Source organism: Sciurus carolinensis, chromosome 11 (genome assembly GCF_902686445.1).
Source record: "Sciurus carolinensis chromosome 11, mSciCar1.2, whole genome shotgun sequence".
NCBI lineage: Eukaryota > Metazoa > Chordata > Mammalia > Rodentia > Sciuridae > Sciurus > Sciurus carolinensis.
Window position 1 is genome coordinate 83,064,447 of NC_062223.1, and position 25,493 is coordinate 83,089,939.

At 34.0% G+C, this 25,493-nt stretch overlaps 1 long non-coding RNA gene across 1 annotated transcript in view; it reads left to right on the top strand.

Moving 5' to 3' along the window:
* The window catches only part of LOC124958255 (uncharacterized), a 79,474-nt gene extending 55,776 nt beyond the window's left edge, over positions 1–23,698 (top strand). The window contains exons 2-3 of the long non-coding RNA XR_007103856.1: positions 15,035–15,095; positions 23,464–23,698. This is a non-coding gene — a long non-coding RNA (uncharacterized LOC124958255). The remainder of the gene's footprint in view (positions 1–15,034; positions 15,096–23,463) is intronic.
* The last annotated feature ends 1,795 nt before the right edge of the window (positions 23,699–25,493 follow it).

Here is a 25,493-nt window from a genome sequence, read left to right on the forward strand (position 1 = left end):
CCAGAATAGTCAAAGCAATCCTGAGCAAAAAGTGATTCAGGAAGCATCAAAATACCTAATCTCAAATTATAGTACAGAGCTATAGTAACAAAAACAGCATGGTAGTGCTATCAAAACAGACAAAAAGATCAATGGAATAGGTGAAATACCATTTCCATGAAAAAAATAGAGATATTGATATAAATAGTTGTCTGAACTAGACAAAGAGTAAAAAAAGGTTAGAGAAAAGGTAGCCTTTTTAACAACTGGTGCTGGGAAAACTGGATATCCAAAGCAGAAAAATGAAAATTGACCCCTATCTTTCTCCCTGCACAAAAGTAAACTCAAAGTGGATCAAAGACCTAGGAATTAGAACATAAATTCTGCAACTGCTAGAATAAAATATAGGCCTAGCCTTCCAAGTGTTGACACAGGAACTAATTTTCTTAACAAGAATCTTAAAGCTCAAGAAATAAAACCAAAAATTAGTAAGTGGGATAGCATCAAATTAAAGTTTGTTCACATCAAAGGAAATTATTAAGAACATGAAGGGAGAGATTGCAGAATAAGAAAAAAATGTTTTCTATCTGCTCCTCAGAAACAGCAATAACATCCAGAATATATAGAGAACTCAAAAATTTTGACACAGCAAATACAAAACACTCGAATAAATGGGCAAAAGAACTAAATGGATATTTCTAAAAAGAAGAAAACCAGTTGGTCAACAAATACATGAAAAATGTTCAGCATCTCTAGTGATCAGGAAAATGTGATTCAAAACTACATTGAGATTTCATCTCACTTCAGTCAGAATGGCAGTTATCAAAAATGCAAATAATAAGTGTTGGCAAGAATTTGGGGGAATAGGTACACTTATACATTTATTGTTGGGAATGCAAATTAATGCAACCACTCTGGAAATCACTATGAAGATTTCACAAAAAATTAGAAATGGAACCATGATAGGATGCCACTAACCTGCTCCTTGGTATATGTCTGAAAGTTCTTTAATCAGCACACTATAGAGATGCAGCTACATCAATGCTTATAGCCATACAATTCATAATAACCAAGCCATGGAACCAACCCATGTGCCCTTTAACAGATGAATGGATAAAAAGTGACATTATAGCATTTGAAGGTAGATGGATGGAACTGGAGACTATTCATGCTAAATGAAATAAGCCACAACCAGAAAGACAAAGGTCAAGTGTTTACTCTGACATGTGGAAATTTGTCCAAAATAAGGAAGAAAAGGGGGTTCCATTTAAATAGAAGAAATATCTGTGGAGTAGAGAAAGGCAATTGAGGAAGAGGGAGGAGAGATGGGATGAGTGAAGATCAGTGAAATAAATCTGACCTAATCTTCCTATGAACATATGTGAATTTATCATAGTGAATCTTACCACTATGAATATCCATAAGATGTTAATTTTAAAAACTGGAAGAGCAGAAAGATAAGTAGAGTAGAGGGAAGGGTGAAAAACCATATCAATGAATAAATAGAGATTTTGAAAACAATCAGAACTCAGGGAAATTAAAGATACGATGAATCAAATTACATAGAAAATAGAACTTCAGGCCTTGAAGACAGTTTACATGAACTTGAATACTCAACATGCAATAAAGGAAAGAAATAAAAGACTATGATCAGAATATACAAGATTTCTGGGAGAATATCAAGAGACAAGACCTTAAAGTCATTGGAATAGAAGACAACATGGAGATACACATTAAAAGCATTAAAAATTAATTATGAATCTTTTCCAAAATAAGTCACAATGCAAGCTTTGGCTAATGCCAAAAGATTAGAAATTAACAGTAAAAAAATATGCAAACTACATGAACTATACTTTTTTTAAAAAAATGAGAAATGGATAGAAGAAGAAATGGAATAAGAAAGGAAGAAATTCTTAGAAATAAATAAGAACACAGATGCAATATATCAAAATCTCTGGGATAGCATGAAGGAAGTTCTAAGAGGAATTTTTATATCATTGATTGCCTATATTAAAAAAGTACAAAGATCCCAAATAAATAAGTTATGGTCCAACTCAAGACCTTGGAAAAGGAAAACTAATGCTCAAATCAGTAGAAGATGAAAATAATCAAGATCAGAGCCAAAATTAATGAAATGGAGAATTAGAAAAAGCAGCTCACAGGATTAATGCAACAGTTTTTTTTTTTTTTTTGAAAAGATAAACAAGATTGATAACTACCTAGTCAAGCTAAACCAATAAGAGAGAGAGGGGGAGATGGGGAGAGGGGGAAGGGGGAGGGAGGGAGAGAGGGAGGTTGGGGAGGGAGAGGGAGACGGAGAGGGAGAGAGAGAGAGAGAGAGCAAGAGAGAGAGACCGAGACCCCAATTAACAAAGCTAGAGATGAAAAAAAAAATATCACCACAGATACTTTAGAAATCCAGAGGATCATTAGAAACTATTTTAAAAATATGTACAGGAAAATCTTGAAGACACAACTTTCTAGGCATATATGACCTGTTCAGACTAAACGAGGAAGCTAGAGACCAATACCATGCAATGAAATTGAATTAGCAATTAAAAAATTTACAAAGAAAGACAAGTTCAGGACTAGAGATTCTCAGCTGATTTCTACCAGACCTTTAAGGAACAACTAATTCCAGTCTTTCTCAAATTATTCCATGAAACTGAAAGAGAAGGAACACTCCCAGTATATTCTGTGAAGTTAATATAACACCTGATGCCAAAATCAGACAAAAACAGAAGGAAAGAACGTGACATACCAATATAATCAATGAACATAGATGCAAAAATCATTAGTAAAATATTAGTGAACTGCATTAAAGAACAAACAAGAAGATAATAATATACCATGATCAAATGGGTTTCATCCAAGGGATGAAAGATTGATTCAACACATGCAAATCAATGAATTCTACCACAAGAGTAGAATTAAGGATGAGAATCATACAATCATCTAAATAGTTGCATTAAATATGTATCTTTGATAGGGCTTGCCTTGCAAACACAAGGCCCTGGGTTCAATCCCCAGCACCATAAAAAAAAAAAAAAAAAAAAGAAAAAAAAGAGCTTTGATAGACTACAGTGCCCATTCATGTTAAAAATCTTAAGAAACTAGGGACAGAAGAAACTTACCCAACATTTCAATGACTATGTATGACAAATCCCAAGTCAAAATTATACTATGAACATTATAGAACACTGAAGAAATTAAAGAGGAACTTAGAAGACGGAAAGACTCCCATGTTCTTGGATAGGCAGAATAAATATGTCAAAATGGCCATATTACCAAAAGTACTATAAACATTCAAAGCAATTCTCATCAAAGTACTAATGACATTTTTCCTAGAATTAGAAAAAAAATCCTAAAAATTATTTGGAAGAAAAAGAACAGAATAACCAAAATGATCCTGACAAAGAAGAATGATGCAGGAGGCTTCACAATACTGCATCTCAAATTATACTACTGGCAGGACTATATTTTAAAAAATCTTTGGAAGAATAGAGTTACTTTAGATTAGGTAGAGGGGAGTGAAAGGAGAGGAAGGGGTGTGGGGGTAGGAGAGTAGAGCGAAACAGACATTATTACCTCATATACATATATGACTGCATGATGATGTGATCCTACGACATGTACAACCAGAAAAATGAGAAATTATACTCCATTTATTTATCAAAATGCATAAATGTATTCTACTGTCATATATAACTAATAAGAACAAATAAAAAAATTTTTGAAAAGCAGGATGTTGGCATAAATCAGACATAAAGACCAAAGAGACAGAGACAAAAACCCACATACTTCCAGTGACCCAATACTTCAATAAGTTGCGAAAAGCATATGTTGGAGAAGATAGCCTTTTTAACAAGTGGCATTGCCCCAAACTGGGGCAATAAAACTGGATCCCTATCTCTCACCCTGCACAAAAGTCAAATCGCAATGAATAAAAGACCTAGGAATTAGATCAGAAACTTTGAAACTGCTAGAAGAAAACACAGGCTCAACACCCCCAACATATTTGTGCAAGCAACGACCTCCTTAACAAAATAACTAAAGCTCAAGAAATGTAATCGAAAATCAATAAATGGGATTACATCAAAATGAAAGTTTGTGTTCTTGATAATAGCCATTCTAATTGGAGTAAGATGAAACCTTAGGGTGGTTTTAATTTGCATTTTTCTAAATACTAGAGATGTTGAACACTTCCTCATATATTTCTTAATCGCCTATATATCTTCTTCTATAAAGTGTTTGCCCAGGTCCTTAGCTTATTTATTGATTGGGTTCTTTGCATTTTTGGTGTAAAGTTTTGTAAGTTCTTTATAAATTTTGGAGATTAGTACTTTATCTGAAGAGCATGTGGAAAAGATTTTCTTCCACTCTGTAAGCTCACTTTTCACATTATTGATTATTTCCTTTGCTGAGAAAAAGGTTTTTAGTTTGAATCCACCCCATTTGTTGATCCATGCTTTGATTTCTTGTGCCTTAGGAGTCTTGTTAAGGAAGTCTAGTTCTAAGACAACATGATAAAGATTTGGGCCTACTTTTTCTTCTATTTGTTGCAAGGTCTCTGGTCTAATTCCTAGGTCCTTTATCCATTTTGTGCAAGGTGTGAGATAGAGGTTTAATTTCATTTTACTGCATATGAATTTCCAGTTTTCCCAGCCCCATTTGTTGAAAAGCCTATCTTTTCTCCATTGTATGTTTTTGGCACCTTTGTCAAGTATGAAGTAACAGCACTTGTGTGTGTTTGTCTCTGTCTTCTATTCTGTACCATAGGTCTACCTGTCTATTTTGATGCCAATACCATGCTGTTTTTGTTACTATCACTCTGTAGTATAGTTTAAGGTGTGGTATTGTGATGCCTCCTGCTTCACTCTTCCTGCTCAGGATTGCTTTGGCTATTTTAGATCTCTTATTCTTCCAGATGAATTTCATGATTGCTTTCTCTGTTTCTATGAGGAATGTCATTGGGATTTTAATTGGAATTTCATTGAATTTGCATAGATGGGGAGACAGACAGAGGATATATATAAGGTAAAATAAAATCTGACCCATAGTCACACGACCTGAAAATGTGAATAGGTTTTAAAATTTGTTCCTAGTATTTATACTAAGCAAATGCATAGTATTATTTTGTTCGGTTTATTTTATGAAATCATAAAGTTTATTGTATTAGGAAGTTGGCTTATTTCATTTAACAATGTATCATACCCATTTTCCATGTCATTAACTGTTTTATAATATTACTTTAATGTTCATTGTGAATACTATGTTATGTATTACAGAAGTATAATAAATGTATCCACAATTATTAGATATTGGGCTTGTCTAATATTTTTTATAACTATTACATCAAATGTGTAACTTTAAGAGCTCATTTGGCTTCTCTTACCCTCAATATTCTAAACTTAATGAAAGAGGTGAAATATCTCTACAATGAAAGTTATAAACATTTATGAAACAAATTAAAAGAACATTAAAAATGGAAAGGCATCTCAAGTTTATGGAAGGGAAAAATCAATATTGTTAATAGTCCAATAACACACAATGTCATCTGCAATCTGCACATTCAATTCAATCCATCAAAATACCAATAATACTTTTTACAGAAATAGAAAAGCCAATTCTAAAATTTGTATGGAACCACATAACAAAACAAAAACAAAACTACCCCAAAGTTATTTGAGCAAATAGAATAAAACAGACATTACTTTACCTCACTTCAAAACATGCTACAAAACTATATTAATAAGAAGAGTGAAGTAACTGGAATAATAAGGCATAAAAATGGATGGAACAGAATAGAAGTACACTTACCACCTGTGGTCAAATGAATTTCTACAAAGGAGCTAAAAATTCACCTTGGAGAAAGAATGACCTTTTCAATAAATGGTGCTTGGAAAATTGGTATTCCCATTCAGAAGATGAGAATAGATCCCAAACTCTCATAAGTTAAAAAATATCAACTCTAAATGGATTAGAGACTTAAGACCTTAAACTATAAAACTACTTGATGAAAGAAGAAGCAGCACTTTAGAACACTGGAAAGGGCAAGGATAAGGCAAAGAAAACACAGGGAAAAAGAAGAGAAGAGCCATAATTAATTACACTTTATATTAAATTGAAGAGGTAAGTAAGTAATCTATGTCCTGGAATTATCCAAATTATTTTGAACAATCCAGAAAAGTGTATCACTAATTGTAGTAATTACAATGCAATATGATAGGTCCAACAAAGTTTGGACAATGTACTATGAAAGAGTGGAATATAATTACAGAATTTGAAACAAAAAAATAATGTGAATAAAAGATGGCATGTTACTTGACATTAGAAGATGAATTTACCAGTTACAGTAAGAACATTCTTTAACAGACATGATATTAAATATATTCTTAATGGGTTGAGAGAAAGAAACATTTAAAAATAAAACAGGCATAAAGAAAGTGAACTCTATGCTTTGGGTCTGGAATGTCCCCTAAGGCCTATGTCTTAGACTTGGTTCCCAATTTGGCACTATTGAGAGGTGTGGAAACTTTTAAGAGGTGGGGCCCTGATGGAGATCTTCTGGACTTTTTGACTGTGACTTTGAAGTGAATGGTGAGACCCTGCTTTATTTCCTTTACCTGCCTTCAGGTGAATAGCTCGGCTTGACCGTGAGCTCCCCATCTGGATGTACTGCCTGCCACAGGCCCAAAGCAATAAGGCCAATTGACCACAAACAGAAAACTCTAAATCTTTGAAGATTTTCCCTTCGTAAATTCATTGTTTAAGGTATTTTTTACAGTAACAGCAAAGTGGCACAAAATAGGGCACCAGGAATGGAGTGGTTTTGTAATACCTGAAATAATGAGGAAGAAACTTTGTTATTAGTTTGCATAAGGCCTAAGGACTGGTTTATGTAGTGGAGGAAATTTCAAAGTAGCACAGTTTTCAGTCAGCAGCATGGGTATTACTGATTACTTCTACCCAAATTTATAGTGTAAATCAGGAGCAAAATAGGAACACTGTTGAAATATTTGAAAAATTTGCAATCTTGTCAGGAAAGATATGATTGTTAAGGGTTCACAGTCAAGGAGGGTGCTTGTGTTAAAGATTTGTACCATTCAAAGAAGTCAAGAGTATTTTGCTGTGAAATAGGAAGGACATTTCAAGGGCACCTAACGTATCAGCAAGGCCACCACCATCAATGACTCATTCAGAGTTATACAAAGGAAAATTTGTTCCAAGTCTTTTCAAAGCAGAGTTTTTGAGAAGAAAAGACCAGGGTGCCCTGCTCACCTAGGAATGCCTCAAAGATTGTTCTGTATTCAGCCTGCAAGGCACTCAGAGACTGATGTAGCTCTGGTTCCAGCAGGTTAGGCGCAGTTCATGCTATGGGCAAAATCTGGTTTTGTCCATACGATGCTGGTTTTGCAGGCATAGAATATGTAGGGGTTAGAGAGTCATGGAGCCTTTTATCATTTTTTCAAAAGAATGCCTGGAAGGCCAAGCAGCATGTGGTGTGGCTGGAATTCTTGCAGGTAGCCCTGACAGAGTGATCTGGAGTTGTGAGGGTAAGCCAAATCTGAAATAGAAACAGGAGGAAGACTGAGCTGGCAGGAACATGAATCACCTTGCATGGAAAGTTGCAGGCAGCACGTGGCGCCAAACCAAGAAAGTGATCATTTGGGCTACAACTGACAAGGCTGTGTGAGTAGTGTTGATTCTAGTTGTGAAGATTTAGGATTTAATGTTTGCTCTGCTGGGTTTAGTTCTTGTCTTTGACTGAATTCTGTTCCTTAATTTTAGAACAAGACTGTTTAGTTCATATCCCTATATCTTGGAAGTTTATGACTTTTTCCTGTGGTTTTTATAGGAGCATAGAGTTAAGAGTATTCTGTGAGCCTCTGAGAGGACTTTGTACTTGGGTTTTTGAGCATTGTTGGAACAGAATATGTGGGGCACTCTCAGAGATGAAGTAAGCATTTTGCATTGTGAGATTTGAATGAATAAGGGGGTGGTGGAAGGGTGGAACACTCTAGTTTGTATCTGAAGTGACCCATGTGTTAAAGGTTTGGTCTCCAGTTATCAGGGGGGTGGGCACTTTAAGAGGTGGGGCCTCAGGACTGGGGAGATAGTCGGTAGAGTGTTTGCCTTGTAAGCATAAGACCCTGGGTTCAATCCCCAGCAACCAAAAGAAAGAAAAAAAAAGAGGTGGGGCCTCATAAAAGGTTTTAGGTTATTAGAGCATGCCCTCAAAGTGGACTGTGGTAGTCAAGTCTCTCTTTTTCCCCCCCACATTCTGGCAATGAGGGGAAAGGCTTTGCTTTGTTACATCCTTCCTGCTATGATCTACTTCCTTTTCATAGTTCCCAAAACAATGGACCAACTAACCATGGACTAGAATCTCTAAAACTGTGAGTTAAAACAAAACTGTTTCAGTTTAATTTGGTTATCTCAAGTCCTTTATATAGTAAAAAAAAAAAAAAAAAGTAATGTGTTTTAGGAGACTATTAAAATAAATGAGTTTAAATAAATTACCTCTCTAGACCTCAAATTTCATTAAAATGTGAGGAAATCAGACTAAGTTTTTCTCTAATTGGACTAAGTTTTTAATATGCTGTTGGGACTTTTATGTTGGAAATCTGTCAATAATTGGCAAGCCCTAATGCTTTGGTAAGCATTCCTTATCAAGGAAAGGCACATGGAAGAGATGGCAAGTAGTTTTTCATTACACATGCCAATTCCGATTGTTTAGAAGCTGTCTGGAGAACTGTGTTGAGTTAGGGGCAGTTTGAGAAAAAAATGGTCAAATGATTATCAATATTTTCCATGAATGCAGGAATGGGCAGCAAGAGGTAAATTGGATATAGAGGGAGTAGTTAGTGATGGCCATGAGTTCATGCTATAAAAATAATACCACAGCAGCAGTTTATGAGCCTGTGATAAAAATAATGAAAGATCAAGTGTGATGTATGAAGTTGCAATATCAGTGGTCCTAGGAGTCATCTAGTCCTCAAAAGTACCCTTCCCCTGTAACTTTCTTGCAGTGGCACCCATGAATGCAGAACACTGGTTTATCCAGGCTCTGCTTCCAGTTTACCCTATCCCAGGGATTCCCTTTCCCATATCTGTGAACCTGGCTGTGAGTTAGGGAGCATGCCTACAAAACTTGTGGTGAGAAGAAAAATAAGGAAAAATTACATGGACAATGAAGAATATAAAGTTAAGAAACATAGGAAAGAATATAGAATGTTTTTTAAAAGTGGATATTTTAGCTAGTTCTTTCAAATGAATTACTACTCATTTTATGATTTTTTCATAGATAAGCAAAGACTAAGATATACTCTCAAAACATTCCATAATTTCCAAGTACTTCCCTTGAAGAATTAGGTAGTTTCATTGCATCAGGTAAGAACTAGCAAATGAGATCTTATCATGCAATTGAAACAATTGTTAAAATAGGAAGCCACTTACTCTACTTTCAGCCAAAAATAATAATTGCATTAAATGACTTGCTAATAAACTATCTCTTCGGTAAATAGAATAATGGAGGTTTAAGTTGTCCTTTTCAAGCAAATAGACTCTTTACATGTACAACTCAGTCATGAAATGCATAGGTATGAGAACTCAGTGTATAATTTTTCTGCGTCTACTTAGTAGAAAATGCCTTTTCAGAAATTAGTCACTATGAATATTTTTCAAAAGCATTTTTATAAATCATTTCTTATTTTAATATTTATAACTATTTACTCTTTCCAAGTCCATAGAGATTCAAGCATTATGCTATTGATTACAACTAACTCAAGTAGAAGGAGAAATAAATGGAGAAAACACTGGAAAGGGATATGAAATACATGAATAAAAATGGTATACCAAACAGGGTGTCTAGTTTTAATCCCCCTGCATAATACTAATTATTCCAATCCAGTTCATGACAACCTAATATGAAATACAGAATATTTGAATTAACCCCTCAGAGCATAAACTCACTTAAACTATTATTCAAGTATTTATTGTTAAAGATAACATTTAGTTATGTCAAATGGGTGGAATAGATATATCTAGAACTTATATTTAGCACACTAATTAAATGCTATAATTTTATCTAATTTGATCTTACATTTAAGTTTAACCCTTTTTGACACCATTGTATTTAGATTTATACAACCTACAACATTGTCATTTACATGTATTACTCCTCCATTTTACCCAACAATTTTTGTACTTTTATTCTTTGAAGTGGACAAGGGATTACTATTATTATTATGATTATTGTTACTATAAAAATGAGAAAATAGAAGTTTAAATAAATTAAATAAGTGGTTTAATGTTACCCTGTTAATTTGATTTGAACTTAAAACAATGTCTACCCACTTACACAATATTTTTTTATGTAGTAAAAAAATCATTGTGAATATTTTCATAGACATCATTATGCTAAACAAACAAGTACAGCAACGCTAAAATGTGGATACTTTAAATAATTATTCATGAGACTTGCCATTAAATTGGGATGGTTATTTCTCATTGGCTGGTGAAATCTACTTTCTACAACTTTTAAATTGTAGTTCTAGACAAGTACTGTCTGATACAATAGCCACCAGTTATGCATGGCTATTTAAATGTAACTCTAAGGAATCACATTATTTAAAATTTAGCATCTCAGTTGCACTAGCTGCATTTAAAGTGTTCTAGTGCACAAACATTCTCTGTGGCAGGTGGTGACCACATTGAACGACACTGATAAAGAAAATTTCCATTAATGGAAAATGGTCATAGCATTTGTGTAGACAAATATTCTAATGAATATTAGTCACCACAGTTAAACTTTTATGCTATACATTTCATAATATAAGTCTATGTTTTCTTCTCGCATACAAGATTGTGGTTGATGCTTGTATGTCATCATAGGTTTTAATGTTACATGGTGTCAGGCACAGAGGAGACTTTGACACAAATTTATTGTCATGTAATTAAAGACTCCATAACACAGTAAAGAGATTTTTTTAAATTTATAAGACAAAAATTTAAATTCCATTTTTTTTGTATTAAGTACCCCTGACATTTCTGTTTTATATTTATCTACCTCTATATACATGCGTACATTTATACGGATAGATGTACATATGTATGTGTAAAATGCTACAGGGAACTGGACCTGGTAGGCACACTTAATCCTAGCTATTCGGGAGGTTGACACAGGAGGATCACTCAAGGCCAGGAGTTTGAAGCCAGCCTGTGTAACATAGTGAAATCCCTATCTCAAAAACAAACAAAAAACCCATATGTGTGCTTGCTTGATGGAATGGCCAGCACAATGATGTTTAGCAAATAAAATATATAAGCTAGTGAGCCCTGGATCAATGGCACATTATACAACTCATGACCCTCTGTAATTTAAAGAAGGGCATTTGAAATACAAGTTCAAAGTTTTTAAAGTCTGATGTATAAGAATTTTAAGTTAAGGAAAATTATTATTTAACAATGTACTTACTAATATATTGCCAACCATTTTTAAAATTCAACTCCTTCCCTCTGGGTTCAGTAAGAATATCATTTATTGGATCTTCCAATGTCAGTGGAGAATTAATTCACTCTGAATCTCTGCTAGTTTTAAAATGACTAAGTGTGACATTATTGACTAATAATTTAGCCTTGCGTAAAATTCTAGGTTGACTATTATTTTTCTCAATTACTTTGAAGATATCAATCAATGAACTTATACCATGTATCATTACTGAAGAGAAGCCTATCATCAATCTATTTTCTCATTGTTATTACTCTGTAATAATCTTTCTGTGTGACATTTAAAATTTTATTTTTTGATGCTATACATTCTCAATGTTAGGTGTCTCATGTGAATTTCTATTGTTACTTTCAGAATTTCTCCATATCAGGAATCATATCTTTTTCAATTCTGGGAAAGTTATCCAATATTCAAATACATAGGGACATTTCATTAATACAAAATGAGTTCATATTTCCCTGAACTATATTTCTTCAGTTTTATCATTTGTTTCAGTTAATACGTCTAGAACTGTATATCTGATCTACTTTTTAGTTTATTAATTTAGGCTATTTCTTAAATATATATTCAGTCTTACAGTTCTACTTAGTTATTCTCTGTATTTCTTGACTTTTAAAATAACATTTTTAGTTAAATCTGTTTCTTTACCTATTTTGGTGAAGAGTTTTTAATTTTCTTCTTTGTGGTATTGACTGATTTTTCCTCATTATAGATTATTTCAAGTTGTGTTTACACATTTTTAACTATGGATTTATCCTTAGTTTTTCTTTCATTGCTGTGTACATGTGTGTGCATGCCCATGTATGCTACCTTAAGTTATTGAAGGAGAACTTTTGAGTTAACTCAAAGTCCAAGTTTTAATTAGTTCTTAAGTCTGTTTATATTAATTTATCAGATTTTGATTCTTTATAAGTTGGTAAAATTTATTATCCAAATAAGCCACTTCTGAAAATAAATAGGGTTTTGTATCAGAATTGATACAGACCAACTAGGAAATATGATCACCCTAGTATACACCATGAAATAAAGAGAATGTGAATACTATAACCATTCATGAAAAATTCATAGTGTGGTCATTTATGTATTTTTCCTTTTTTTTCCCCCCTTAGGTGAGGAACCATGTAACAAAAAAAATTTTCATCAATGTAATTTCCATCAGTGAGGATTGGTTTTTTAATACAAATTTATGAACTAGAACTTGTCTATAGACTAAATTTGTCTAATCCACATACAAGGTGTCTTTGGGTTTTACGCAGGTCATTCACTGTCTGTGGCCTGAACTTGTTACATGGTGTAGGCTTTGCAGCTATAGGCGCTAGTTCTTAAAAGGCCTGGTTGTGACTGGTTATGAATGGCAGATGAATTTTATACTTAAGATTCTTTCCTACTCACTGGGCACTGTCCTTACTTTGAACTCATAGTGATATTAAGCTCAGAGTTGTTTTAATTTTAAAAACCATTTCCTATTCAATATAATTATGTGTTTGCCTGGAGTAGAAGTTGCAATTTTTCTATATTAATTTCCTTTTCTAAAATACTTAAGCAGATCATTTAGTGTATTAAAAAATATAAGGCTACTGACAGTATGACTATTTCTTTTCATATACATTTATTTCTCTTTATATATTCCTCAAAGAATTCTAATTTTATAATTTCTTGACTAGCTCACCAGCGGTATCCTCTACATTATTCTCCTTTCTTACCTAATGTATATTATCCACAAATATGGTACCATTCAGATATAAAAAAAATGAGATATTATCTACATAAATTTTGCTTTGTGTTGCTGTTAAATGTCTGAAAGTGAGAATAATCTTTTCAGGAGTCAGAACACTGATGCCTACAAACCAATTCCAGTCTACCTATCTTAATGATTTTGTATAGACTGAGAGCTAAGAATATTACCCACTTTAAATTATTGAAAATTATTAATATAGTAATATATTTGATCCATGAATTTGATATGAAAATCAAATTTTGGCATTCATTTATAAATTTTTATTGAACTAAGCCATACATTTCATGTATATATTTTCTCTTGCTTTCACATTATAAAGACAGAATTGAGTTACTACAACAGATATTGTGGGACCCATAAGCCTAAAATAATTGCTATATACACATAATAAAATAAGTTTTATTACCCCTAGTCTGTATAAATGAATGAACCAGGTAATGATATAATGTTTTAGAACTTACAGAATTTCTATGATTAATATCAATGAATGGATGACAACTCAAATACTTAGCAAAAATAAATTTATACATTTTGATATGGAAAATGTCTAGGAAATATAGTACAAGAGAGATGCTTGTTTATTGGAAAACAAATATTGGTACTACCAAGAGCCAAAATTACAAATAGGGAATAACATAATGAGAGTAATGTTAGAAATGTTACATTATAAATGCAAGTTGATGTAACTTTCTAAAGAACTTTTCTCATAAGTATCATTTTGTGTCTTAGTTAACTTTTCGTTACCTGAGATAAATCATCTTATGAAGAAAAAATATATATTTTGGTTCACTGTTTTAGAGGTTCAGTCCATGGCCTTTGAGCCTGTGGTGATGAAACACATCATGGCAAGTATCACATGGTGGAGCCAGCTGCTCACCTCATGGCAGCCAGCAAGCCGAAGAAAGAGGGAGCGACCAGTGTCCCACAATCTCCTTTTGATGCTGTGCCTTTAGTGACCTAAAACCATCCATGACCCCCTCTTAAAGTTTCCACCACCTTCCAATAGTGACAAGATAAGGACCAAACTTTGAACAAGTGGAATTTGGCGAACATTTACTATCTAAACTGTAGCAGTATGTTATCAGAAAAATAGGAATAACAAAGAAATAAAATTAGCATTGGGGAAAAAGTTGCCATATAAAATCTTGAAGTGAATCTTATGACTTCATGAAGTACAAAAGAATTTTTAAAAATTGACTATTGTTAAGAATAGATCAATAATCAAACAAATGGAGGGCTAGGTCGTGGCTCAGTGGTAGAGCACTTGCCTAGCACGTGTGAGGCACTGGTTCAATACTCAGCATCACATAAAAATAAGTAAAATAAGTATACTGTGTACATCTACAACTAAAAAAATGTATTTAAGAAAAAATATAATGGAAATAAACACATGCTCTTTATGAGAAAAGCTAATAGCAGTCAAAAAAAGTGGGTGCGGGGGAGGTCTGAGGGAGGTATGGTCTCCTGAGACACTGATGCCTTTCCACTACCTTATCAAGGTCACTGAGATACCAAAAAACAATTGGCTGAAAGAAAAAAAATGAATAAAGTATGATATAAAACTAAAAATATTTCTATATAATTAGCAGTCATACTCTTATAGTCATAATTTAATAGAAGATGTTTTAGGAGTCCTAACACATAATGGAAGACCTGTAATTATAGTCCTGGAATTCTAAGGCAGTCTTTGGAATTTCTTTTATTTAAACATCTAAAAAACTCAAGCAAATTAAATATATGTTTTTATTTTATATGCCTCTGAATTTACTAAATATTTTCTAAATATTTGTTTATCTCTGTTTTAGTTCCCAGGGCATGGTACATGTCAACAGCCAGAAGAAATTTGAGAGAAAAGCTAAATGTGTAGTAAGTATCCAATGAGCAATTTATATTATAATTGGATCCATAGTAAGGCTGGGTTGAAGGGAATGAAAGAGCCTGTAGGGAGTGATCATTATGTTATAAATACTGTTCTAAGTGATTTGCATGGATTATTTAACTTAATATTCACAATATATTCACAAGTTACTCTTTTACAAATGAGAAATTTAAGATTCACAGAAAATAAGTTATGTATCTGTTGTCTAGTTAGTAGAAGGTGGTAGAGTTGAACTCAGAAGCCATGATTAGTTAAATCATGCTATGCTCAGTGTGCTGTTCTATTTATATTTTGGCAGGATCATCTTTTAAAGTATAGCTGGAAGGTAAAAAGCATAGATGATGAACTCAGATAAAACTATAGTTAGTGTTCAAGCTAGATAATACTGAGTCTTAAGTATGGATTTATATAACCTCTTAAACTTAAGTTTTCTCATTTGTGAAATAGATATAATATTCCTAATCAAAAACATCCTTGCAAAAGTCAAACAGGGTAGATGCAGCACAGAGCACAGTACCTGACACTTAGAAAATGTCTCTCACATGTCAACTACTGTCATTCCCAATGTCAACTCTGCCCCTATCACCATGGTGTCTGTGAAGTTCCTCATCTTTCTCCAGGTAGATGGACATTTGATTCACTGGTGAACCTTAACATTTTTGCAATGTTTATCACACCAACCTTTACTTTCTGTAGCAAAAATGATACATAGTATTCTAACAGATCTCAAAAGTAATTGAAATAATAAATAGTAAAATAATAATAGTAAAAATGTGATATGTACTAGTTTGTCTTCAGTTTTAGTGTTTTCAGTTATAGTAACAAATGGTTTCATTTTGACAGAATTATAAAAGCATGGAATATAATTTGCTCTAATTCAGTCTCCAGTATTTCTCTTTTTCCTCTCCTCTTCTCTCCCTCCCCTCTACTGATATTTCTGTTTTTTAATATTAGCTTTTTAAATTAGTGCTTTGTGGATATACATAATGCTGAGATTTGCTGTGGTCTATTCACATAGGAAAGTGAGGTCAGATTCATTCCACTGCTCTGCCCTTATCCGTCCCTCTCTCCCCCTCTGTACCCTTCCTTTGCTCCACTGATCTTTCTTCTGTTATGATGGAATCCCCTCTTTTTCTTTTTTCTTCTTTAATGTATTTTATCTCATTTTTAAATAAAAGTCAACAGTAAATGATAGACATCTCTGATAGATTCTTATATCATGAAGCACATAGATAATAATAAACAAACATCAATTTTAGGAAAAGACAGGTGTTAAAAAGAAAATAGGATAAAATAAGGAAGTGGAGATGTTTTAGATAGAGCATTCAAGGTGTGCTCTTCTGAAGACTTACATGGAGCAGAAAGTGAAATGATAGGCAGCAAGGACAATAAGTATAAAAGCCTGGGAGATCTAAGGGTGTGGGTGAGGCAGAAGGAGGAAGATGAAATTCAGAGGACAGCAGGATTCAAACATAGAGAGCTGAATGGTGATCTGAATGCTATGGGAATCTGCTGGAGAGTTTTGAGTAGTGGAGAACATGACTTATGCTTTTAAATACTTCTTTGGCCATTCTTTGGGAGAGGAAGAAAGGAGGTGAAGAAAGGAGGTGAGTTATGGAAGTATATTGCTATTATTCGGGATGGATGGAAATGTGGCTTGGACTAGGGACAATCAGTGGTGACAAGTGCAAACATTCTACATTTCTTTGAAAGAGATAGTAATAGCATTATGCATACAGAAGCAAATGAGATATTTATCAAGTAACATATCACTAACTATGACTAAGTAAACATTGTGAATAGTTTTTGTCAATATCTGACCACGAGCAAGTTATAGAAACAGACAATTCTTACAAATAGATTAAAGGTTATTTAAGGTTGAAATACTTAACATTTATAAATAAGTTTCCATGAGCCCTTGGCAAGATTTATGAAGGAATGTTTTGTGACCCTCCAACTTCTTCCTCCCAACACCAACACCCTACCTCTGGCTCCTTTTTCATATGGATCACTAACATTTTCTCTGCCTTCTGTAATGTGCTACATTAATATTGTTTTAGACCCCTTTCCTCTTCTAAATCAGATTGCCATACAGCTAAATGCTTCTTAAAAATGAACTCATATATCCACCCTTAAACAGAACATTTGAATATAACACATTTATACATCACAAGCTTGATTGACAATTGGTTAAGGCAATCAAATGAAAATTATGCTCATTATTTTCTTGAGATGAATCACTCCTTAAAAATTAATTAAATATAAAAGATAAAAGATGACTATGTGATGCCACTCAAGTCCCTTTCTTTATCTAGATGATTGAGTTTGGACGAATAAGGATTCTTGATATGTTGAGGTTGGTAAATATGATCAGTGAGCAAAATGGTTCCAACCCTTTCAGTCTGATGGGAGAACACAGGTCTGTATGAGAGTGCCTAGACTGATTGATGTACCTGAGACAAGATCTAATTTATCTCTGCATCCCAGGCAGTTAATTTATGCTTTTTATCTCTTTCAGTATACTGGTTCTGATTGGCTGTTGTTAACTATTGTTATTTAAGGTAATCAGTTTGATCATCCAGAGTCTCCACTCTATCCAGAGCAGTTAGTCTGGGCAGGCAGAGTATTTTTAGATAAATTCTGCACTCAGACTTGGGTCTGAGTGATCCAAGTTTTCTTGGTTAGAGAAGAAACAGAAGTTGGAGTACAGGAATGTCTGGTTTATAGTACTTTGGTTTCCTGATGCTAGAAGTATTGCTATGGTTTCAGGGATTCTATCTGTTCAAAGAAAAGCATCTAAGTTCTTACCACAATTCTTACCACAATCTAGTTCCTCTTGTCCCTTCAAACCCAGATGCCATACAAGTAGTTATTGGTGCTCATCTGCCCAGATTACAGCCTGGTTAAGAGAGTACCCATATTTCTCTTTATGACCCTCTCCTGAACATCACATGGTGCACAATGTTGTCCACAATCGGAGGCCTTGTTTTTCCTCAATCTCTACTTTCCTACCTCCACAAACATTTGCATTGTCATAGGGGCCTCATGGAATGAGAACTTTGGAGTCAGTCATCCTGGATGGTGGTCTACACCTTCACCAATTGATTTAATTTGCCACATGCAATTGACTTAATTACGGTGAGACTCAAATTGTTCCCCCTGTTGAAACAGGATATTACTATTTCTGACTTCACAGGGCTTTTGTATATTAGTAGTATATCCACTCAAACATCTAATCCACTGAGTTCATATCTTAAGTAGTATTAGTTCTCAACAAAATATGAATATTATCTTCTTGTTCTGCACAAGAAAAGAAAAGGTGATTTGGTATACTTTGTATGTGTCTACTATGTGATTCTATTATGATATTATTATATTTATATATGTTTATGGGTGGAGTAAACAAATGAAAATCAAGCCTTTGAAGACCTTGGATAAATGGTCAATAACATTTAACTGAATCATCAAAAGACATGCCCAAGTAACATTAAAAGATATATCTAGGTTCTTATTTCCCTATTGATGATGATCTTTAGGAGCATAAATAATGTAATTCATTCATATTTGAACATAGTCAAAGTTTACTTATAATTCACATGCTATTGGCACCAAACAGACATGAAGACACAGAAATAAAATCATGTAAATACAATTATCTGATACTAAAATAATGTGTCAAAACCTTCATTGGAGAAACAGCCTTTTCTACAAATGGTTCTGGGAAAACTGGAAATCCATATGTAGAAGAATGAAACTTGACCTCTATGCCTCACCCCACACAAAAGTGGACTCAAGGTGAATCAAAGACTAGGAATTAGACCAGAGGACATTTGCTACAATTGCTAGAGGAAAACATAGGTCCAACCCTCTAACATGTTGGTACAGGAACCGACTTTCTTAACAAGACTCCTCAAGTGTAAGAAAACAAAAAAATTCACAACTGGGATGGCATCAAATTAAAGAGCTCCTGCACAGCAAAGGAAATCATTAAGAGAAGGAAAAGAAACCTTCTCTTTTGTTAGTGGTCCATATGAAAACATAGCCAGAGGTAGGGTGGTGGTGGTGGTGGTGTTGGGAAGGAAGATCAGCGCCACCTGCTCCTCAGGGCATTAATCTCCACAGTATACAAAGAACTCAACAAACTTGACACCTCCCCCCTAGATTACCCCAATTAAACATGGGCCAAAGAACAGACATTTCACAAAAAAAGAAATATAAATGTCCAAAAAATATGTAAAAAAATGTTCAACATGTCTAGCAATCAGGGAAATGTCAATCAAAACTATATTGAGATTTCATCTCAGTTCAATCAGAATGGCAATTATAAAAATACAAATAAGTGTTGCCAAGGATGTGGAGAAATGGACACACTCATATTTTGTTGAAGGGACTGCAAATTAGGGTAATTACTCTGGAAAGCCATATGCAGATTTCTCAGAAAGCTACGAATGAAATGATCATAGATCCAGCTATCCTGCTCCTTGGTATGTATACAAAAGATCTTAAATCAGCATACTGCAGGAATGCAGCCACATCAACATTTGTAGCAACACAATTCACAATGGCCAAACTATGGAAGCAACATAGGTGCCTTTGAACAGATAAGCTGATACGGGAACTGTGATTCAGACACACACATACAAGGTTATTAATCATAAAGAAGAATCACTTCATAGCATTTGCTAGTAAATGGATGGAAGTGGAGAACATAATGCTAACTGAAATAAGGCAGATACAGAAAACCAAAGATCAAATGTTTTCTTTGATATGCAGAAGTTACTTCAAAGGAGAAAAATAAAGTGAGAGAAATGGAAAATGGAGAAAGGAGAAAGCACCAAAGTAGAAGAAAGATCATTTAAGTAGATAAAGGGGACTGAGGGTAAGAGAGAAGGGATGCAATAAGAGAACAGTGAAAGAATCTGACTAACTTTACTATGTACATAAATGAATATGCCACAGCAAATCTCACATCATCTATATCTTCAAGATACTAACTAAAAAAAAAAGACAATTAAGAGTAAAATCCAATAGTAAATATCAGAAAGATCAGTAGTGTAGAGGGAAGAAAACAGGGGAAGGGGTAAAAGAGGGAAAGGGACTGAATTAGAGCAAATTATATTCCATGTTTTTATAATTATGTCAAAATGAATCTCAAAGTAATACATAGGGGAAAAACAATAAAAAAGACAAAAAATACATCCTTAAAAGATTTTGAAAAATTATAGAGAGTAGTTCAAATTAATTCAAGGGATGAACACATATAGCTACAATATGCAGAATAGTTACATAAGAATCCAATACACAGGTTACCTTGAAATTTTTGTGAAAATTAGCAAAAAAGCATCTCTTTGTCAGGCAAATTTTCTGAAATCATATTTTGTCCTCAACAGCTCTGCTCTAGAATCTTTCAAAGTCTAATGGACAGTGCACCAGCTGTAATTTGAATACATATTTCCAAATTTGGTCTTTCCACACATACTTGGACACAACAAGGACACATGTGCCATTATGTTGTGTTCCATATTCCCTCTCAGGCAAGAAGATTATAAAATTCGGAACTTGATGAGGGCAAAGATTCAGTCCCCAAATACCACTAGAAGGTGGTTAAGAGAAACCTCAAAGTATATGTAAAGTACATTTGAGGAAAGGACACAGCTGAACTTGAATGGCTTTCAAGGGAAAATTTTGTGTGGATTCTGTTTTGCTATTCTACAACATGGCTTAGAAGCCCCAAAACACCCATATCAAGGTGTGAATGTTGTCCCCTTAGGTATACCTTCTTCACATGATACATATCTTGAACACTCAGATATGACTATGAGAACTGATACATTTACATACTTATGTCTGATGTCCTAGTGGAAAAATTATGCACAATATCCTGAAAAGGGATAGTTCAATAGGAAAAAGAAGGTAACACAAGACTGATATAAATCAAGTTATGCAATTGAAAAAAAATTCTATTATAAATGTAGAAGTCTCTTTTATAAGTTTTTCCATTTCTATTTTCATTTCTACATATTTTCTCTAACTTGATTAAATATTTTGTCACGTAGAATGTTGGAAGTACACAGGATTTAGTGGTAACTACGTTGCTTAAGAGGTGAGAAAATTTACCTCCAAAAAGATTAAGATGCCCATAATGACAAAGTTCCCATAGAGCAAGATATAGCCAAACTTCTGTTTGTCTGATGGTATTGTTTACAACATGCATCTTTATTAATAATTTTAAGAAAAATCATTTATTAATGTCATGCCTGAGTCAAATAGTTATCTTGGATGCTTTTGCTATTTATGCCTTGGTTCTTCCCCCTTCACTTCACTTTTTGTATTGCTAATGTGATGACTATTCTAAAGCAGCCAGAGAAGTAGGACCATGCAAATGTCTTCATGGACTCTTAGTTTGGGTTCTATATGTATGATTTATCCATCATTTAAAATGTAACTATCATGTATATACCAGATTACAGTTTACACCTGTGAAGAAAATACACATGGTCTCTGGTGCATCCAGCATAAGTAGAGCTCAGATTTTCCTAGTTTATGCTGTGGCAAAACCTTACCAAATTAACTGCATGATTAAAATTTACTTCGTGGTGGTAATACAAATACAGGGTTCTAAAGTTGATGATGCAGAACAGAGAACAGTTCACCTAAGAGATCTAGTCATTCAGGTGAGAGGGATGAGATCCAGAGCACAGGTGACAGTGCCTACACACTCCTGAGCTCTGAGCTCCAACTTCATGCCAAGTCACACCTTTGCAGTTTGATCCCTTTCACTCCTTCAACCTCATCTCCGTTTTTTCTCAGTGTTCAAGAAAATGTTCACAAATCCTCACAGGATATCTATTTCTTTTTTGTCTCTGTGGAAAAATAATTCAGCCTCAAGCACTAGTTTCACAAAAAAGTATCTCCTGCTACTACAAATCTCTAGGTGGAACTCAGCATGGTCTATCTGGCAGTCGCATGTGCACTGAACAGTTATCTGGGGGCACTTTGCTGATGCACTTGCTTTTGTCTATACTCTTAGCTGTGGATCCAAGGAGAATACGAACTACTATGAACATTTTTGCATTCTTATAGGAGGTACATAATACATATTTGCCTTAATAAAATAATTAATCACTGTGTTAATTTCCCCAAGACACAAGATCACAAGGGTTTGGTGACAGATTCACAACTAGAACCCCAAACATTAAATTCTCAGTTCAGATTCATTCAGGCATTCTAAATCTAACACACTGGGGTGCAACTTTACAGCATGGCGTGGTATCAAAAAGACAAAGGCAATTTACACTGAGTTTGAAGAGGCAGATAATATTGGTTCTCTCCATGCAAATTCTAGGAAAATGTGTTTGGAAAATGACATTCAATTTAGAGCACTGCCGAACTGCATAAACATGAGGACAGAGAAAAGAAAAACAGAACGTGTTAAGCAAATGAACAAGTTGGCTTAGGAAGGAATCACAAGGATTCACACCTGAATTGGCTACTTGACATGAAGGAAAAGAGCAGTTCAGCATATAAACAAGAGACTGAAAATACTGGATGCTTTATCAAAGGAGGATGGAAGATATTAAGCCAAGTTTATTAAAATTAATTATTATTATGGTAATAAATTTGTTACATGTACTAAATATTATTTTCAGTGAGTATTTAGATTTACCATTTCAAAATTGCATAGTAAAAAAAGTTTAACCTGTATAATGATTTTAACAGATTGTGGAAAGCGGTCTGATTTGCTAAAACATACAGCTCTAGCGAGATTTTAATATGAATAATATGCTTCCTGGGGGACTATGCTCAGTACTATGCCACTATGTAATTTACCATCTGTAAACACAATTTGGGTGGGTTAAACATGAGAAAAATATTCAGAATTAAGAGGCTCTGTCCTTGGAAAAGGGTCACTTACTAAGACACTATTCTGTGTCTCAGTATGAAGCAATGGAACATCTTACTTTAGACAAGACATGGTCTTCTCAACAGTCTTCAGAAATGATGTTTTTTTTTTTTTTATAAATGATACTGTATTAAAAATGCACTAAGATATCTTACAAAAAGAACACACCTTTCTACAATATAATCATGATTTAAAAATAAAAACAAATTAAAAAAAATTAAAATGGTACCTTGTGATTTCTACAGTCTTAAAAACAGGAGCACCTTTGATTCATGTCATTTTCATAATAGTCTGACTTCACAGCATCAAGAGAACCTTATTTTACCTTCCTGTGTCACCATTTCACTTATACCTTCATATTCTCTTTTTTCTTTTTCTGGATTTCTCCAACTCATAAACCACAGGATGCTTATTCTGACATTAACATAATTTGTTTTGTTTTTCTTTTTCAGAAAAACTTCAATAATTTAAAGAAGAGGATGTACACTGTCCACCTGATTGTGATCTTTACTCCAACACAAGATGGAGAATCCAATCTTGATTAGTTCACAGGGTGGGAGTAGAGTTGTCATGTCAAATGCCCATGTTGACTAGTGACATGACCTTGAGCAAATTCAATCATGTTTTGTGCTTCCTTGGGGTGGTTTTCTTAACCTTCTAGAGCTCAAGAAGGTAGAGGTGCTGATATAAATAAACCTGGATCAGGAGGCAATCCTCTGATTGATGCTCCTACACCAAATCCCACCTCTAGCACAGAACCAGTTCTTTTGGTGCTCAGCTAAAGTGATGAACAGGAGGTAACAAAGTTGTCATTATTTTGAATTTCTATTATAAGACATAATCTTCTCTGAACCATGTCAGAACTGCTGGAATGAAGAGGGTTCTGCTTATCAGGGCCTTTGATTCTCAATGACAGCTGTCATAGCACTCTGCTGCAGCCCAGATTTTAGACATCATGGTTGTAGAAAAGCCTCCTATTCCTTATTTGCTTCCAGTTTTATTTTATTTTATTTTTTTTCTGATTTTAATTTGGAAGTACAAACTGTAAATTGCATTTCATGGTTTAGAGAAGATAGAAACAGAGTTCAATTATTCTTAGTTTATTTATCATTTGTACCAATTGGATAAACTGGCACATCCTACACTACTAGACCTCAAAGCAGAAATTTCAGTATATTTTGCAATGTTTAATATGTTTCACTCAAATTAATTTCAGGTCAGAGGAATCTGTTGCTTTATGGGTGACCTACTTCCTTTACATAACTTATCACCAGACAAAGATTAAGGTCTGTTTATATATCTGACTAAAATTTGTTATTGGACTTCTTAGAGAATGACATAACTAGAAGTAAATTCCCAGAATGCAATAGGGAGCAAATAGAAATATGGCATTCACCATCATAATCTAGGAAGAGGACTAACTGTAAATGAAATTAAAATATTAGATACACAGTTACACACTGAATTAATCTATCTAAAGGAAAATGTTGCTTTCTAGGTGAGAGAAGAATGAAGGACTCTAATATAAACTGGAATCTGAGGAAAGATCTCATTTAATATTTTTTTGTTATTTGTAATTGGTTCTTTTTAGTTATCCATTTGGATATAATTATGCACACAAGGACTATATCTTTTTCTAGTTAGAACCCTATTCTTGTGAATATACGTGATGGTGGGATTCACCGTGATGTTTTTATATGTACATATAGGAAAATTATGTCCAATTCATTCCACTGTTTTTCCTTTTCCTATTGCCTCTCCTTTCCCTCCATTTCCCACTATCTAATACACTGAACTTCTCTTCCCCGCTCCCACCTCCCTTAGTGTTGGTTAGCTTCCACGAATCAGAGAAAATACTACTCAGGCATAAAGAAGAATGACTATGACATTTGATAGAAAATGAATGTATCTGGAGACTATCATGCTAAGTGAAAAAGTAAGTTCCATCTCATTTAATCTTAACAACATTGCCAAAGAGCTTAATACCATGTATCAATTTTAGATAAAGATGGCTAAGAAAGGCTTTAGAAAAAATAAATAGCAAAGCATTGTGAGAACTCATAAACAAGTATTCTGAAGTCCAGCATTGCTTCTGAAGTTCATACCATCTCCACTGTGACACTGTGATGGTCTTTTTGGTATGCCAACTTAACTAGATCAAAGCACCCAGGCATTCAATAACACTAAGCTTGGAGTTGCTGCAAAGGTATTTTGTAGGGATAATTAAAGTTCATAACATAGATAATGTGAGTAGGCCTTATGGGGGTAAAAATCCATAAAGGCAGAGTAAGCCTAAAAGAAAAAGCTTTCACCTGTGTATAGTGGCTTCGGCTCTTGTCCCAGAGTTGCAATTTGGCCTCTGGAGAGCAGGTTCTATGGACTTCAGATTTTCCTGGTAAGTATCTTAAATCATAAAAGTTCAATCCTTGTTGTTCTTAAAGCTACAAAAAAATAAAACCCAAGAGCTCTCTTGTTAAACTCT